Here is a 14066-nt window from a genome sequence, read left to right on the forward strand (position 1 = left end):
CAGCAGACTCCACACCTGAGGCTTGAATGGGGACCGTTGGGGAGGGGCAGTGGGAGGCCGAGGAGGGCGGAGGAAAATGCTTTTCAAAAGCATCTGCACGTTCCTACAAACCTGCTGAAAACCCATACCAGGAATGGGGCTCGAACCCATGCGGACAAACGTCCATTGGATCTTAAGTCCAACGCCTTAACCACTCGGCCACCCTGGTGAGACCCAAGGATTTACTTTCTTCAACTCCCTTTTTATGCTTGCTACTGTAGCACCAGCTGTCCAGCAAGAGGTGATTGCAGAGTTAAAAGGCTTTTGCAGGAGGTTAAAAGTAATTGCTTATAACAAACACACTGTGTGACACCTAACTTTCTCCCACTCGGACCTTACCGTTAATTTTTATATTGGAGTTAGCTTAGTCACAATAAGGGGGTGAGCAAGGCAGTTACACTAGAGCATCTACTCCCTGGTGGTCTAGTGGCTAGGATTCAGCGCTTTCACCGCCGCGGCCCGGGTTCGATTCCCGGTCAGGGAAGATCCCTCTAAAGCATAGATTGCTTAATTTGTCTGTGTATCTTTTTTAAAAGAAGGTCTTTAAAAAGGCACCCCTCCCAATAGATGAAAGCGGAGGAATTGGGCTTGTTCTCCTGTGCCCCAGGTTGCTTTGCCCCCATTGACCTAAGCCACCTTTGTCCGCACGCAGTCCCCCACCCAGTCAGGTGCTCTATGTTGGCGTGAAGTGCAGTACCAGCTCAACAGAAAGGTAAATTGCTGGAAAACCCTGCTGTGATGCATACATCTACTTTGGAGCACTCTTCTCCTTTGCACTCTTGAATCGCTTAAGCGCAATGTATTCTTCCAGCAAGCTGAATAACGAGATAGGTGAGAGAAGGTGTACCAGCTGTCTGTGCGCCATCAGCAGCCACTAGGTGTCCCTCTTGGGTTTTCCCGGGGATCCTGATTGTGCAGGAATTCATCGGTTCAGTAGCAAGGGGGAGAGGATGGCCTGTGCCTGGAAGTGACAGGCAGTCTGGTGGCATCATGAGGATTAAGTTCCGATTCATATTTGCTGTAGAATAAAATATGTTTTCAGCCCCCATGAGCTTTGTCACTCGGAGAGCAGTGTATGAACTTTTGCTGCACGGCTCTGGGCTCCCTGGTGGTCTAGTGGTTAGGATTCGGCGCTCTCACCGCCGCGGCCCGGGTTCGATTCCCGGTCAGGGAAAAGTCCCTCTTCTGACCTTGAAAGCTTTTCCTTCCCGTAGGTCAGGGCTTCTCAAAATGAAGTTGCTTTTCTGACTCACAATTTGCCTAGCATGACGCAGTATCGCTCAAAATATGATTTTCGCAAGGTTCCTTTAGAGCTGCTTCCCATGGTGGGAGGCAAGGCTCTTGAGCAAGTGAGATCCTGTATTCCGAGGCGCGCTTCCTTTTGTAGGCTTCTGACCCCATGGCCTGTGGCAGGTAGTCCTCCTTTGACTGGGCCGCAGGCTTTGTCTCCAAATGGCGTCCTGGACCCACTGCAACCCACCTGTTTGCTAAAACGGAAGTCTGCCTCTGGGTAAGAAAAAGCTGAGCTGCACGTACGGAAAGCGGCAGAGGCCAGAGGCGGGGAGGGTGTGGCAAGGGCTGCCTGATTTGCATAGTGACGTGTTGCATCTTGGGAATGTACAGGCTTTGGAGCTTAACAGGTACTGCAGGTGTCTGCCTGGCCTGAGAGATGCCTGTCTGGTGCTCCCCTCAGGACACACAGGCCTTCCATTCGAGCATGGAGGGTGAGGGACATGGGTCACCCTCATATACAGGGGTGTGGGCATGGGCAGGATAGGTTGTGGGGGACCCGTCAGGGCATTGCCCGTTTGGAAGCCCGTTCGGAAGGCGGGGCAGGAAACTCTGCTCAATTTCTTTCCCAGAGGCCTGTGGAGAACCCTTTGCACGTTTGAGCCAGCCGGGCCTGCATCAGCAGATCCTGCTCCACTGGGAAGGGAGAGCCTGTAGGCGTAAGTCAAAAAAAGGGGAGAAATCTGCAAATTCTAGTGGCAGACCCATGTTGCCCAGGAAGCAATCAGTTTCTCCTGCTCCCTATAGTGGAAAAAGACATAGGAGGTGTATTTCTCTAGGCAGGGGCTCTGTGTAGATGGCACTTCATTGCTCTGGGAAGCATCCATGCTGGTAGAAGAGTAGCAGCAGACTCCACACCTGAGGCTTGAATGGGGACTGTTGGGGAGGGGCAGTGGGAGGCCGAGGAGGGCGGAGGAAAATGCTTTTCAAAAGCATCTGCACGTTCCTACAAACCTGCTGAAAACCCATACCAGGAATGGGGCTCGAACCCATGCGGACAAACGTCCATTGGATCTTAAGTCCAACGCCTTAACCACTCAGCCACCCTGGTGAGACCCAAGGATTTACTTTCTTCAACTCCCTTTTTATGCTTGCTGCTGTAGCACCAGCTGTCCAGCAAGAGGTGATTGCAGAGTTAAAAGGCTTTTGCAGGAGGTTAAAAGTAATTGCTTATAACAAACACACAATGTGACACCTAACTTTCTCCCACTCGGACCTTACCGTTAATTTTTATATTGGAGTTAGCTTAGTCACAATAAGGGGGTGAGCAAGGCAGGCACACTAGAGCATCTACTCCCTGGTGGTCTAGTGGCTAGGATTCGGCGCTTTCACCGCCGCGGCCCGGGTTCGATTCCCGGTCAGGGAAGATCCCTCTAAAGCATAGATTGCTTAATTTGTCTGTGTATCTTTTTTAAAAGAAGGTCTTTAAAAAGGCACCCCTCCCAATAGATGAAAGCGGAGGAATGGGGCTTGTTCTCCTGTGCCCCAGGTTGCTTTGCCCCCATTGACCTAAGCCACCTTTGTGCGCACGCAGTCCCCCACCCAGTCAGGTGCTCTATGTTGGCGTGAAGTGCAGTACCAGCTCAACAGAAAGGTAAATTGCTGGAAAACCCTGCTGTGATGCATACATCTACTTTGGAGCACTCTTCTCCTTTGCACTCTTGAATCGCTTAAGCGCAATGTATTCTTCCAGCAAGCTGAATAACGAGATAGGTGAGAGAAGGTGTACCAGCTGTCTGTGCGCCATCAGCAGCCACTAGGTGTCCCTCTTGTGTTTTCCCGGGGATCCTGATTGTGCAGGAATTCATCGGTTCAGTAGCAAGGGGGAGAGGATGGCCTGTGCCTGGAAGTGACAGGCAGTCTGGTGGCATCATGAGGATTAAGTTCCGATTCATATTTGCTGTAGAATAAAATATGTTTTCAGCCCCCATGAGCTTTGTCACTCGGAGAGCAGTGTATGAACTTTTGCTGCACGGCTCTGGGCTCCCTGGTGGTCTAGTGGTTAGGATTCGGCGCTCTCACCGCCGCGGCCCGGGTTCGATTCCCGGTCAGGGAAAAGTCCCTCTTCTGACCTTGAAAGCTTTTCCTTCCCGTAGGTCAGGGCGTCTCAAAATGAAGTTGCTTTTCTGACTCACAATTTGCCTAGCATGACGCAGTATCGCTCAAAATATGATTTTCGCAAGGTTCCTTTAGAGCTGCTTCCCATGGTGGGAGGCAAGGCTCTTGAGCAAGTGAGATCCTGTATTCCGAGGCGCGCTTCCTTTTGTAGGCTTCTGACCCCATGGCCTGTGGCAGGTAGTCCTCCTTTGACTGGGCCGCAGGCTTTGTCTCCAAATGGCGTCCTGGACCCACTGCAACCCACCTGTTTGCTAAAACGGAAGTCTGCCTCTGGGTAAGAAAAAGCTGAGCTGCACGTACGGAAAGCGGCAGAGGCCAGAGGCGGGGAGGGTGTGGCAAGGGCTGCCTGATTTGCATAGTGACGTGTTGCATCTTGGGAATGTACAGGCTTTGGAGCTTAACAGGTACTGCAGGTGTCTGCCTGGCCTGAGAGATGCCTGTCTGGTGCTCCCCTCAGGACACACAGGCCTTCCATTCGAGCATGGAGGGTGAGGGACATGGGTCACCCTCATATACAGGGGTGTGGGCATGGGCAGGATAGGTTGTGGGGGACCCGTCAGGGCATTGCCCGTTTGGAAGCCCGTTCGGAAGGCGGGGCAGGAAACTCTGCTCAATTTCTTTCCCAGAGGCCTGTGGAGAACCCTTTGCACGTTTGAGCCAGCCGGGCCTGCATCAGCAGATCCTGCTCCACTGGGAAGGGAGAGCCTGTAGGCGTAAATCAAAAAAAGGGGAGAAATCTGCAAATTCTAGTGGCAGACCCATGTTGCCCAGGAAGCAATCAGTTTCTCCTGCTCCCTATAGTGGAAAAAGACATAGGAGGTGTATTTCTCTAGGCAGGGGCTCTGTGTAGATGGCACTTCATTGCTCTGGGAAGCATCCATGCTGGTAGAAGAGTAGCAGCAGACTCCACACCTGAGGCTTGAATGGGGACCGTTGGGGAGGGGCAGTGGGAGGCCGAGGAGGGCGGAGGAAAATGCTTTTCAAAAGCATCTGCACGTTCCTACAAACCTGCTGAAAACCCATACCAGGAATGGGGCTCGAACCCATGCGGACAAACGTCCATTGGATCTTAAGTCCAACGCCTTAACCACTCGGCCACCCTGGTGAGACCCAAGGATTTACTTTCTTCAACTCCCTTTTTATGCTTGCTACTGTAGCACCAGCTGTCCAGCAAGAGGTGATTGCAGAGTTAAAAGGCTTTTGCAGGAGGTTAAAAGTAATTGCTTATAACAAACACACTGTGTGACACCTAACTTTCTCCCACTCGGACCTTACCGTTAATTTTTATATTGGAGTTAGCTTAGTCACAATAAGGGGGTGAGCAAGGCAGTTACACTAGAGCATCTACTCCCTGGTGGTCTAGTGGCTAGGATTCAGCGCTTTCACCGCCGCGGCCCGGGTTCGATTCCCGGTCAGGGAAGATCCCTCTAAAGCATAGATTGCTTAATTTGTCTGTGTATCTTTTTTAAAAGAAGGTCTTTAAAAAGGCACCCCTCCCAATAGATGAAAGCGGAGGAATTGGGCTTGTTCTCCTGTGCCCCAGGTTGCTTTGCCCCCATTGACCTAAGCCACCTTTGTCCGCACGCAGTCCCCCACCCAGTCAGGTGCTCTATGTTGGCGTGAAGTGCAGTACCAGCTCAACAGAAAGGTAAATTGCTGGAAAACCCTGCTGTGATGCATACATCTACTTTGGAGCACTCTTCTCCTTTGCACTCTTGAATCGCTTAAGCGCAATGTATTCTTCCAGCAAGCTGAATAACGAGATAGGTGAGAGAAGGTGTACCAGCTGTCTGTGCGCCATCAGCAGCCACTAGGTGTCCCTCTTGGGTTTTCCCGGGGATCCTGATTGTGCAGGAATTCATCGGTTCAGTAGCAAGGGGGAGAGGATGGCCTGTGCCTGGAAGTGACAGGCAGTCTGGTGGCATCATGAGGATTAAGTTCCGATTCATATTTGCTGTAGAATAAAATATGTTTTCAGCCCCCATGAGCTTTGTCACTCGGAGAGCAGTGTATGAACTTTTGCTGCACGGCTCTGGGCTCCCTGGTGGTCTAGTGGTTAGGATTCGGCGCTCTCACCGCCGCGGCCCGGGTTCGATTCCCGGTCAGGGAAAAGTCCCTCTTCTGACCTTGAAAGCTTTTCCTTCCCGTAGGTCAGGGCTTCTCAAAATGAAGTTGCTTTTCTGACTCACAATTTGCCTAGCATGACGCAGTATCGCTCAAAATATGATTTTCGCAAGGTTCCTTTAGAGCTGCTTCCCATGGTGGGAGGCAAGGCTCTTGAGCAAGTGAGATCCTGTATTCCGAGGCGCGCTTCCTTTTGTAGGCTTCTGACCCCATGGCCTGTGGCAGGTAGTCCTCCTTTGACTGGGCCGCAGGCTTTGTCTCCAAATGGCGTCCTGGACCCACTGCAACCCACCTGTTTGCTAAAACGGAAGTCTGCCTCTGGGTAAGAAAAAGCTGAGCTGCACGTACGGAAAGCGGCAGAGGCCAGAGGCGGGGAGGGTGTGGCAAGGGCTGCCTGATTTGCATAGTGACGTGTTGCATCTTGGGAATGTACAGGCTTTGGAGCTTAACAGGTACTGCAGGTGTCTGCCTGGCCTGAGAGATGCCTGTCTGGTGCTCCCCTCAGGACACACAGGCCTTCCATTCGAGCATGGAGGGTGAGGGACATGGGTCACCCTCATATACAGGGGTGTGGGCATGGGCAGGATAGGTTGTGGGGGACCCGTCAGGGCATTGCCCGTTTGGAAGCCCGTTCGGAAGGCGGGGCAGGAAACTCTGCTCAATTTCTTTCCCAGAGGCCTGTGGAGAACCCTTTGCACGTTTGAGCCAGCCGGGCCTGCATCAGCAGATCCTGCTCCACTGGGAAGGGAGAGCCTGTAGGCGTAAGTCAAAAAAAGGGGAGAAATCTGCAAATTCTAGTGGCAGACCCATGTTGCCCAGGAAGCAATCAGTTTCTCCTGCTCCCTATAGTGGAAAAAGACATAGGAGGTGTATTTCTCTAGGCAGGGGCTCTGTGTAGATGGCACTTCATTGCTCTGGGAAGCATCCATGCTGGTAGAAGAGTAGCAGCAGACTCCACACCTGAGGCTTGAATGGGGACCGTTGGGGAGGGGCAGTGGGAGGCCGAGGAGGGCGGAGGAAAATGCTTTTCAAAAGCATCTGCACGTTCCTACAAACCTGCTGAAAACCCATACCAGGAATGGGGCTCGAACCCATGCGGACAAACGTCCATTGGATCTTAAGTCCAACGCCTTAACCACTCGGCCACCCTGGTGAGACCCAAGGATTTACTTTCTTCAACTCCCTTTTTATGCTTGCTACTGTAGCACCAGCTGTCCAGCAAGAGGTGATTGCAGAGTTAAAAGGCTTTTGCAGGAGGTTAAAAGTAATTGCTTATAACAAACACACTGTGTGACACCTAACTTTCTCCCACTCGGACCTTACCGTTAATTTTTATATTGGAGTTAGCTTAGTCACAATAAGGGGGTGAGCAAGGCAGTTACACTAGAGCATCTACTCCCTGGTGGTCTAGTGGCTAGGATTCAGCGCTTTCACCGCCGCGGCCCGGGTTCGATTCCCGGTCAGGGAAGATCCCTCTAAAGCATAGATTGCTTAATTTGTCTGTGTATCTTTTTTAAAAGAAGGTCTTTAAAAAGGCACCCCTCCCAATAGATGAAAGCGGAGGAATTGGGCTTGTTCTCCTGTGCCCCAGGTTGCTTTGCCCCCATTGACCTAAGCCACCTTTGTCCGCACGCAGTCCCCCACCCAGTCAGGTGCTCTATGTTGGCGTGAAGTGCAGTACCAGCTCAACAGAAAGGTAAATTGCTGGAAAACCCTGCTGTGATGCATACATCTACTTTGGAGCACTCTTCTCCTTTGCACTCTTGAATCGCTTAAGCGCAATGTATTCTTCCAGCAAGCTGAATAACGAGATAGGTGAGAGAAGGTGTACCAGCTGTCTGTGCGCCATCAGCAGCCACTAGGTGTCCCTCTTGGGTTTTCCCGGGGATCCTGATTGTGCAGGAATTCATCGGTTCAGTAGCAAGGGGGAGAGGATGGCCTGTGCCTGGAAGTGACAGGCAGTCTGGTGGCATCATGAGGATTAAGTTCCGATTCATATTTGCTGTAGAATAAAATATGTTTTCAGCCCCCATGAGCTTTGTCACTCGGAGAGCAGTGTATGAACTTTTGCTGCACGGCTCTGGGCTCCCTGGTGGTCTAGTGGTTAGGATTCGGCGCTCTCACCGCCGCGGCCCGGGTTCGATTCCCGGTCAGGGAAAAGTCCCTCTTCTGACCTTGAAAGCTTTTCCTTCCCGTAGGTCAGGGCTTCTCAAAATGAAGTTGCTTTTCTGACTCACAATTTGCCTAGCATGACGCAGTATCGCTCAAAATATGATTTTCGCAAGGTTCCTTTAGAGCTGCTTCCCATGGTGGGAGGCAAGGCTCTTGAGCAAGTGAGATCCTGTATTCCGAGGCGCGCTTCCTTTTGTAGGCTTCTGACCCCATGGCCTGTGGCAGGTAGTCCTCCTTTGACTGGGCCGCAGGCTTTGTCTCCAAATGGCGTCCTGGACCCACTGCAACCCACCTGTTTGCTAAAACGGAAGTCTGCCTCTGGGTAAGAAAAAGCTGAGCTGCACGTACGGAAAGCGGCAGAGGCCAGAGGCGGGGAGGGTGTGGCAAGGGCTGCCTGATTTGCATAGTGACGTGTTGCATCTTGGGAATGTACAGGCTTTGGAGCTTAACAGGTACTGCAGGTGTCTGCCTGGCCTGAGAGATGCCTGTCTGGTGCTCCCCTCAGGACACACAGGCCTTCCATTCGAGCATGGAGGGTGAGGGACATGGGTCACCCTCATATACAGGGGTGTGGGCATGGGCAGGATAGGTTGTGGGGGACCCGTCAGGGCATTGCCCGTTTGGAAGCCCGTTCGGAAGGCGAGAGGAGGCGGGGCAGGAAACTCTGCTCAATTTCTTTCCCAGAGGCCTGTGGAGAACCCTTTGCACATTTGAGCCAGCCGGGCCTGCATCAGCAGATCCTGCTCCACTGGGAAGGGAGAGCCTGTAGGCGTAAATCAAAAAAAGGGGAGAAATCTGCAAATTCTAGTGGCAGACCCATGTTGCCCAGGAAGCAATCAGTTTCTCCTGCTCCCTATAGTGGAAAAAGACATAGGAGGTGTATTTCTCTAGGCAGGGGCTCTGTGTAGATGGCACTTCATTGCTCTGGGAAGCATCCATGCTGGTAGAAGAGTAGCAGCAGACTCCACACCTGAGGCTTGAATGGGGACTGTTGGGGAGGGGCAGTGGGAGGCCGAGGAGGGCGGAGGAAAATGCTTTTCAAAAGCATCTGCACGTTCCTACAAACCTGCTGAAAACCCATACCAGGAATGGGGCTCGAACCCATGCGGACAAACGTCCATTGGATCTTAAGTCCAACGCCTTAACCACTCAGCCACCCTGGTGAGACCCAAGGATTTACTTTCTTCAACTCCCTTTTTATGCTTGCTGCTGTAGCACCAGCTGTCCAGCAAGAGGTGATTGCAGAGTTAAAAGGCTTTTGCAGGAGGTTAAAAGTAATTGCTTATAACAAACACACTGTGTGACACCTAACTTTCTCCCACTCGGACCTTACCGTTAATTTTTATATTGGAGTTAGCTTAGTCACAATAAGGGGGTGAGCAAGGCAGGCACACTAGAGCATCTACTCCCTGGTGGTCTAGTGGCTAGGATTCGGCGCTTTCACCGCCGCGGCCCGGGTTCGATTCCCGGTCAGGGAAGATCCCTCTAAAGCATAGATTGCTTAATTTGTCTGTGTATCTTTTTTAAAAGAAGGTCTTTAAAAAGGCACCCCTCCCAATAGATGAAAGCGGAGGAATGGGGCTTGTTCTCCTGTGCCCCAGGTTGCTTTGCCCCCATTGACCTAAGCCACCTTTGTGCGCACGCAGTCCCCCACCCAGTCAGGTGCTCTATGTTGGCGTGAAGTGCAGTACCAGCTCAACAGAAAGGTAAATTGCTGGAAAACCCTGCTGTGATGCATACATCTACTTTGGAGCACTCTTCTCCTTTGCACTCTTGAATCGCTTAAGCGCAATGTATTCTTCCAGCAAGCTGAATAACGAGATAGGTGAGAGAAGGTGTACCAGCTGTCTGTGCGCCATCAGCAGCCACTAGGTGTCCCTCTTGTGTTTTCCCGGGGATCCTGATTGTGCAGGAATTCATCGGTTCAGTAGCAAGGGGGAGAGGATGGCCTGTGCCTGGAAGTGACAGGCAGTCTGGTGGCATCATGAGGATTAAGTTCCGATTCATATTTGCTGTAGAATAAAATATGTTTTCAGCCCCCATGAGCTTTGTCACTCGGAGAGCAGTGTATGAACTTTTGCTGCACGGCTCTGGGCTCCCTGGTGGTCTAGTGGTTAGGATTCGGCGCTCTCACCGCCGCGGCCCGGGTTCGATTCCCGGTCAGGGAAAAGTCCCTCTTCTGACCTTGAAAGCTTTTCCTTCCCGTAGGTCAGGGCGTCTCAAAATGAAGTTGCTTTTCTGACTCACAATTTGCCTAGCATGACGCAGTATCGCTCAAAATATGATTTTCGCAAGGTTCCTTTAGAGCTGCTTCCCATGGTGGGAGGCAAGGCTCTTGAGCAAGTGAGATCCTGTATTCCGAGGCGCGCTTCCTTTTGTAGGCTTCTGACCCCATGGCCTGTGGCAGGTAGTCCTCCTTTGACTGGGCCGCAGGCTTTGTCTCCAAATGGCGTCCTGGACCCACTGCAACCCACCTGTTTGCTAAAACGGAAGTCTGCCTCTGGGTAAGAAAAAGCTGAGCTGCACGTACGGAAAGCGGCAGAGGCCAGAGGCGGGGAGGGTGTGGCAAGGGCTGCCTGATTTGCATAGTGACCTGTTGCATCTTGGGAATGTACAGGCTTTGGAGCTTAACAGGTACTGCAGGTGTCTGCCTGGCCTGAGAGATGCCTGTCTGGTGCTCCCCTCAGGACACACAGGCCTTCCATTCGAGCATGGAGGGTGAGGGACATGGGTCAGCCTCATATACAGGGGTGTGGGCATGGGCAGGATAGGTTGTGGGGGACCCGTCAGGGCATTGCCCGTTCGGAAGGCGAGAGGAGGCGGGGCAGGAAACTCTGCTCAATTTCTTTCCCAGAGGCCTGTGGAGAACCCTTTGCACGTTTGAGCCAGCCGGGCCTGCATCAGCAGATCCTGCTCCACTGGGAAGGGAGAGCCTGTAGGCGTAAATCAAAAAAAGGGGAGAAATCTGCAAATTCTAGCGGCAGACCCATGTTGCCCAGGAAGCAATCAGTTTCTCCTACTCCCTATAGTGGAAAAAGACATAGGAGGTGTATTTCTCTAGGCAGGGGCTCTGTGTAGATGGCACTTCATTGCTCTGGGAAGCATCCATGCTGGTGGAAGAGTAGCAGCAGACTCCACACCTGAGGCTTGAATGGGGACCGTTGGGGAGGGGCAGTGGGAGGCCGAGGAGGGCGGAGGAAAATGCTTTTCAAAAGCATCTGCACGTTCCTACAAACCTGCTGAAAACCCATACCAGGAATGGGGCTCGAGCCCATGCGGACAAACGTCCATTGGATCTTAAGTCCAACGCCTTAACCACTCGGCCACCCTGGTGAGACCCAAGGATTTACTTTCTTCAACTACCTTTTTATGCTTGCTGCTGTAGCACCAGCTGTCCAGCAAGAGGTGATTGCAGAGTTAAAAGGCTTTTGCAGGAGGTTAAAAGTAATTGCTTATAACAAACACACTGTGTGACACCTAACTTTCTCCCACTCGGACTTTACCGTTAATTTTTATATTGGAGTTAGCTTAGTCACAATAAGGGGGTGAGCAAGGCAGGCACACTAGAGCATCTACTCCCTGGTGGTCTAGTGGCTAGGATTCGGCGCTTTCACCGCCGTGGCCCCGGTTCGATTCCCGGTCAGGGAAGATCCCTCTAAAGCATAGATTGCTTAATTTGTCTGTGTATCTTTTTTAAAAGAAGGTCTTTAAAAAGGCACCCCTCCCAATAGATGAAAGCGGAGGAATGGGGCTTGTTCTCCTGTGCCCCAGGTTGCTTTGCCCCCATTGACCTAAGCCACCTTTGTGCGCACGCAGTCCCCCACCCAGTCAGGTGCTCTATGTTGGCGTGAAGTGCAGTACCAGCTCAACAGAAAGGTATATTGCTGGAAAACCCTGCTGTGATGCATACATCTACTTTGGAGCACTCTTCTCCTTTGCACTCTTGAATCGCTTAAGCTCAATGTATTCTTCCAGCAAGCTGAATAACGAGATAGGTGAGAGAAGGTGTACCAGCTGTCTGTGCGCCATCAGCAGCCACTAGGTGTCCCTCTTGGGTTTTCCCGGGGATCCTGATTGTGCAGGAATTCATCGGTTCAGTAGCAAGGGGGAGAGGATGGCCTGTGCCTGGAAGTGACAGGCAGTCTGGTGGCATCATGAGGATTAAGTTCCGATTCATATTTGCTGTAGAATAAAATATGTTTTCAGCCCCCATGAGCTTTGTCACTCGGAGAGCAGTGTATGAACTTTTGCTGCACGGCTCTGGGCTCCCTGGTGGTCTAGTGGTTAGGATTCGGCGCTCTCACCGCCGCGGCCCGGGTTCGATTCCCGGTCAGGGAAAAGTCCCTCTTCTGACCTTGAAAGCTTTTCCTTCCCGTAGGTCAGGGCGTCTCAAAATGAAGTTGCTTTTCTGACTCACAATTTGCCTAGCATGACGCAGTATCGCTCAAAATATGATTTTCGCAAGGTTCCTTTAGAGCTGCTTCCCATGGTGGGAGGCAAGGCTCTTGAGCAAGTGAGATCCTGTATTCCGAGGCGCGCTTCCTTTTGTAGGCTTCTGACCCCATGGCCTGTGGCAGGTAGTCCTCCTTTGACTGGGCCGCAGGCTTTGTCTCCAAATGGCGTCCTGGACCCACTGCAACCCACCTGTTTGCTAAAACGGAAGTCTGCCTCTGGGTAAGAAAAAGCTGAGCTGCACGTACGGAAAGCGGCAGAGGCCAGAGGCGGGGAGGGTGTGGCAAGGGCTGCCTGATTTGCATAGTGACCTGTTGCATCTTGGGAATGTACAGGCTTTGGAGCTTAACAGGTACTGCAGGTGTCTGCCTGGCCTGAGAGATGCCTGTCTGGTGCTCCCCTCAGGACACACAGGCCTTCCATTCGAGCATGGAGGGTGAGGGACATGGGTCACCCTCATATACAGGGGTGTGGGCATGGGCAGGATAGGTTGTGGGGGACCCGTCAGGGCATTGCCCGTTCGGAAGGCGAGAGGAGGCGGGGCAGGAAACTCTGCTCAATTTCTTTCCCAGAGGCCTGTGGAGAACCCTTTGCACGTTTGAGCCAGCCGGGCCTGCATCAGCAGATCCTGCTCCACTGGGAAGGGAGAGCCTGTAGGCGTAAATCAAAAAAAGGGGAGAAATCTGCAAATTCTAGCGGCAGACCCATGTTGCCCAGGAAGCAATCAGTTTCTCCTACTCCTTATAGTGGAAAAAGACATAGGAGGTGTATTTCTCTAGGCAGGGGCTCTGTGTAGATGGCACTTCATTGCTCTGGGAAGCATCCATGCTGGTGGAAGAGTAGCAGCAGACTCCACACCTGAGGCTTGAATGGGGACCGTTGGGGAGGGGCAGTGGGAGGCCGAGGAGGGCGGAGGAAAATGCTTTTCAAAAGCATCTGCACGTTCCTACAAACCTGCTGAAAACCCATACCAGGAATGGGGCTTGAGCCCATGCGGACAAACGTCCATTGGATCTTAAGTCCAACGCCTTAACCACTCGGCCACCCTGGTGAGACCCAAGGATTTACTTTCTTCAACTCCCTTTTTATGCTTGCTGCTGTAGCACCAGCTGTCCAGCAAGAGGTGATTGCAGAGTTAAAAGGCTTTTGCAGGAGGTTAAAAGTAATTGCTTATAACAAACACACTGTGTGACACCTAACTTTCTCCCACTCGGACTTTACCGTTAATTTTTATATTGGAGTTAGCTTAGTCACAATAAGGGGGTGAGCAAGGCAGGCACACTAGAGCATCTACTCCCTGGTGGTCTAGTGGCTAGGATTCGGCGCTTTCACCGCCGTGGCCCGGGTTCGATTCCCGGTCAGGGAAGATCCCTCTAAAGCATAGATTGCTTAATTTGTCTGTGTATCTTTTTTAAAAGAAGGTCTTTAAAAAGGCACCCCTCCCAATGGATGAAAGCGGAGGAATGGGGCTTGTTCTCCTGTGCCCCAGGTTGCTTTGCCCCCATTGACCTAAGCCACCTTTGTGCGCACGCAGTCCCCCACCCAGTCAGGTGCTCTATGTTGGCGTGAAGTGCAGTACCAGCTCAACAGAAAGGTAAATTGCTGGAAAACCCTGCTGTGATGCATACATCTACTTTGGAGCACTCTTCTCCTTTGCACTCTTGAATGGCTTAAGCGCAATGTATTCTTCCAGCAAGCTGAATAACGAGATAGGTGAGAGAAGGTGTACCAGCTGTCTGTGCGCCATCAGCAGCCACTAGGTGTCCCTCTTGGGTTTTCCCGGGGATCCTGATTGTGCAGGAATTCATCGGTTCAGTAGCAAGGGGGAGAGGATGGCCTGTGCCTGGAAGTGACAGGCAGTCTGGTGGCAT

At 52.0% G+C, this 14066-nt stretch overlaps 20 non-coding genes across 20 annotated transcripts; 13 read left to right on the forward strand and 7 right to left on the reverse strand.

Moving 5' to 3' along the window:
* Positions 1-125: 125 nt before the first annotated feature.
* TRNAL-UAA (transfer RNA leucine (anticodon UAA)) lies at positions 126-208 on the reverse strand. The gene has a single exon. It is a non-coding gene; the product is annotated as a tRNA-Leu (tRNA).
* Positions 209-451: 243 nt separating this feature from the next.
* On the forward strand, positions 452-523 carry TRNAE-UUC (transfer RNA glutamic acid (anticodon UUC)). The gene has a single exon. It is a non-coding gene; the product is annotated as a tRNA-Glu (tRNA).
* A 618-nt stretch (positions 524-1141) lies between these two features.
* Positions 1142-1213, forward strand: TRNAE-CUC (transfer RNA glutamic acid (anticodon CUC)). The gene has a single exon. It is a non-coding gene; the product is annotated as a tRNA-Glu (tRNA).
* A 1084-nt stretch (positions 1214-2297) lies between these two features.
* TRNAL-UAA (transfer RNA leucine (anticodon UAA)) lies at positions 2298-2380 on the reverse strand. The gene has a single exon. It is a non-coding gene; the product is annotated as a tRNA-Leu (tRNA).
* Positions 2381-2623: 243 nt separating this feature from the next.
* On the forward strand, positions 2624-2695 carry TRNAE-UUC (transfer RNA glutamic acid (anticodon UUC)). The gene has a single exon. It is a non-coding gene; the product is annotated as a tRNA-Glu (tRNA).
* A 618-nt stretch (positions 2696-3313) lies between these two features.
* TRNAE-CUC (transfer RNA glutamic acid (anticodon CUC)) lies at positions 3314-3385 on the forward strand. The gene has a single exon. It is a non-coding gene; the product is annotated as a tRNA-Glu (tRNA).
* Positions 3386-4469: 1084 nt separating this feature from the next.
* Positions 4470-4552, reverse strand: TRNAL-UAA (transfer RNA leucine (anticodon UAA)). The gene has a single exon. It is a non-coding gene; the product is annotated as a tRNA-Leu (tRNA).
* A 243-nt stretch (positions 4553-4795) lies between these two features.
* TRNAE-UUC (transfer RNA glutamic acid (anticodon UUC)) lies at positions 4796-4867 on the forward strand. Its single transcript has one exon. It is a non-coding gene; the product is annotated as a tRNA-Glu (tRNA).
* Positions 4868-5485: 618 nt separating this feature from the next.
* TRNAE-CUC (transfer RNA glutamic acid (anticodon CUC)) lies at positions 5486-5557 on the forward strand. Its single transcript has one exon. It is a non-coding gene; the product is annotated as a tRNA-Glu (tRNA).
* A 1084-nt stretch (positions 5558-6641) lies between these two features.
* Positions 6642-6724, reverse strand: TRNAL-UAA (transfer RNA leucine (anticodon UAA)). Its single transcript has one exon. It is a non-coding gene; the product is annotated as a tRNA-Leu (tRNA).
* Positions 6725-6967: 243 nt separating this feature from the next.
* TRNAE-UUC (transfer RNA glutamic acid (anticodon UUC)) lies at positions 6968-7039 on the forward strand. Its single transcript has one exon. It is a non-coding gene; the product is annotated as a tRNA-Glu (tRNA).
* Positions 7040-7657: 618 nt separating this feature from the next.
* TRNAE-CUC (transfer RNA glutamic acid (anticodon CUC)) lies at positions 7658-7729 on the forward strand. Its single transcript has one exon. It is a non-coding gene; the product is annotated as a tRNA-Glu (tRNA).
* Positions 7730-8823: 1094 nt separating this feature from the next.
* TRNAL-UAA (transfer RNA leucine (anticodon UAA)) lies at positions 8824-8906 on the reverse strand. The gene has a single exon. It is a non-coding gene; the product is annotated as a tRNA-Leu (tRNA).
* A 243-nt stretch (positions 8907-9149) lies between these two features.
* Positions 9150-9221, forward strand: TRNAE-UUC (transfer RNA glutamic acid (anticodon UUC)). The gene has a single exon. It is a non-coding gene; the product is annotated as a tRNA-Glu (tRNA).
* Positions 9222-9839: 618 nt separating this feature from the next.
* Positions 9840-9911, forward strand: TRNAE-CUC (transfer RNA glutamic acid (anticodon CUC)). The gene has a single exon. It is a non-coding gene; the product is annotated as a tRNA-Glu (tRNA).
* A 1082-nt stretch (positions 9912-10993) lies between these two features.
* TRNAL-UAA (transfer RNA leucine (anticodon UAA)) lies at positions 10994-11076 on the reverse strand. The gene has a single exon. It is a non-coding gene; the product is annotated as a tRNA-Leu (tRNA).
* A 243-nt stretch (positions 11077-11319) lies between these two features.
* On the forward strand, positions 11320-11391 carry TRNAE-UUC (transfer RNA glutamic acid (anticodon UUC)). Its single transcript has one exon. It is a non-coding gene; the product is annotated as a tRNA-Glu (tRNA).
* Positions 11392-12009: 618 nt separating this feature from the next.
* Positions 12010-12081, forward strand: TRNAE-CUC (transfer RNA glutamic acid (anticodon CUC)). The gene has a single exon. It is a non-coding gene; the product is annotated as a tRNA-Glu (tRNA).
* A 1082-nt stretch (positions 12082-13163) lies between these two features.
* TRNAL-UAA (transfer RNA leucine (anticodon UAA)) lies at positions 13164-13246 on the reverse strand. The gene has a single exon. It is a non-coding gene; the product is annotated as a tRNA-Leu (tRNA).
* Positions 13247-13489: 243 nt separating this feature from the next.
* On the forward strand, positions 13490-13561 carry TRNAE-UUC (transfer RNA glutamic acid (anticodon UUC)). Its single transcript has one exon. It is a non-coding gene; the product is annotated as a tRNA-Glu (tRNA).
* Positions 13562-14066: the final 505 nt, after the last annotated feature.

The sequence above is a fragment of the Lissotriton vulgaris genome, chromosome 4_1 (genome assembly GCF_964263255.1).
Source record: "Lissotriton vulgaris chromosome 4_1, aLisVul1.2, whole genome shotgun sequence".
Taxonomy (NCBI): domain Eukaryota; kingdom Metazoa; phylum Chordata; class Amphibia; order Caudata; family Salamandridae; genus Lissotriton; species Lissotriton vulgaris.